This window comes from Otolemur garnettii, unplaced genomic scaffold (genome assembly GCF_000181295.1).
Source record: "Otolemur garnettii isolate 467f Iridium unplaced genomic scaffold, OtoGar3 scaffold00111, whole genome shotgun sequence".
In the NCBI taxonomy this organism is placed as follows: domain Eukaryota; kingdom Metazoa; phylum Chordata; class Mammalia; order Primates; family Galagidae; genus Otolemur; species Otolemur garnettii.
The window spans coordinates 5,118,946-5,121,055 of NW_003852506.1; positions in this window are offsets into that span (position 1 = coordinate 5,118,946).

Consider the following 2,110-nt stretch of genomic DNA (forward strand, 5'->3'; position numbering starts at 1 on the left):
TCATATCTACATTTTGGAGATTTTGGAAACATATTTAATGTTAATGGTTATCTTCCTGAATTCCATAGAGCCCTGGAATTTAAGTTATCTTTTTTCATCTAACACCTTAAACATTAAACAGCCTAGTAGACTAGTACGGCAATTTTGAGAATAGGAAAAGAGAACAAAAGTCTATAACTACTATTGTAAAAGTGAAGATAGGCACATGAGGAAGGAAAGAGGAGGAATTAATTACAAGGTTGAGTGAAAATTGATGGGTGTCCAGAAGACCTTTGCCTATTTCACAGTCTTGTCTAGTAACCCTAGGGTTGGGCTAATGGGAAGACAGGAGCTCTGTGATGCTTTGAGAAAGACTTTAACATACCTGTTAGAATGACTAAATGACAAAGCAAGCACTAGTATGTACACGGAGTAAATAAACTCTCATTCATTGCTGATGCCAAGGCAAAATGGTACAGCAACATTGGAAAAAAAATTTCTTCCAAAACTAAACACAGTCTTACCACACAACCCAGCAATTATACTCCTTGGTATTTACCTGAGTGACCTAAAAATTTATGTCCACACCAAAATCAAACACACATGTTTGATGATGTGTAAAGAAGTCTTATTCATAATGACCAAATCTCAGAAGCAACCTACGTGTCCTTCAGTAAGTTAATGGGCAAACATTCTGTACATCCACCACACAATGATATATTAACAGGTGATAAAAAGCAATGAAGTATTAGAGAAGAAATGCAGGAATCCTAAAAGCACATTGCAAACAAAAAGAAGTGAGTATCAAAAAGCCCCCAAACATTAGAGGCTAGTGTGGACTCCAAGGGAAAGGAATGATTATACCTGCTGGTTAGCCTGCAAACCAGTAAAACCTCTAGGGGAAATCAGTATGGAGCTTCTTCAAGTAAATAAAATTAGACCTATCATTTGATCTAGCAATCTCACTACTGGGTATTTACCCAAAGGAAAACAGTCATGTTCTCCAAAAGACATGTGCATTTGAAAGTTTACTGCAGCACAATTCAAAATTACAAAGATTTGAAATCAGTCCAAGTGCCCATCAATACAGGAGTGGATTAATAAATGTGATACATGTTTAGCATGGAGTACTACCCAACCATTAAATAAATGGTGAACTAATACTTTTTGTAATAACGTGGATGGAAATGGAGACAATTCTATGTGAAGTATCACAAGAAGGCACAAAGAATGTATTCATTATTAAACTAAAACTAATGGATAAAGAATGTTTTCATTATTAAACTAAAAAAAAATTGATCAACACCCATGTGCACGTGTGGTAGTAAAACTTAACAGAAACCAAGCAGATGGAGGGGTGAGGAGGAGACCAGTAAATTCACACCTAATGGGTATAACACACACTAGCTCAGTGATGGGCATGCTTAAAACTTTGACCCAAAGTACACAAAAGCAATGCATGGAGCCAAAATATTTGTACCCCCTGTAATGTTCTAAAATAATAAAACGCAGAAGTCAATACGAAAAGGTTACAACACTGTATGACTCCCATTGTCAGACCTTATGGAGAAAGAACATTCTATAGACGACTAAGAGATCAGTAGTTCCAAGGAATTTAGGAGAAGTAAGGAAAGAGTGAGTAGAGCACAAGGGGATTATTAGAGCAGGGAAACTATTCTGTATAATACTGAAATAGTGGATACACAAATTAATGTTTTTCTCAAAACACACAGAGCTGTACAACATCAACAGTGAAACCGAGTGAAAAGATAAACTTCAGGAACCCAACACAATAATGTGATACAACAATAATCTATCAATATTGATTTCTATGTATATGTTAATATACATATACAACTAAGGCAAGACATTAATGATAAGCAGAAACTGCATTTATGTGGGGGGGAAATAGGGTACACTTTGTACTTTATGATCAGTTTTTCTGAAAATGGAAAAGTATTCTAAAAATGTCAGTAAATTAAAAAAAAATTGTCTCTGGTATCAGATGTATGGGTGAGGGGAAGGTGAATGTGAAGACAAGGAGAGAGATGTGACGTAATTTTTGGAGGCTCCTTGAGTACAGGTATCTCCAGAGAAAAGGGGCAGATTTGAGAAGAGAACTTCTCATCAG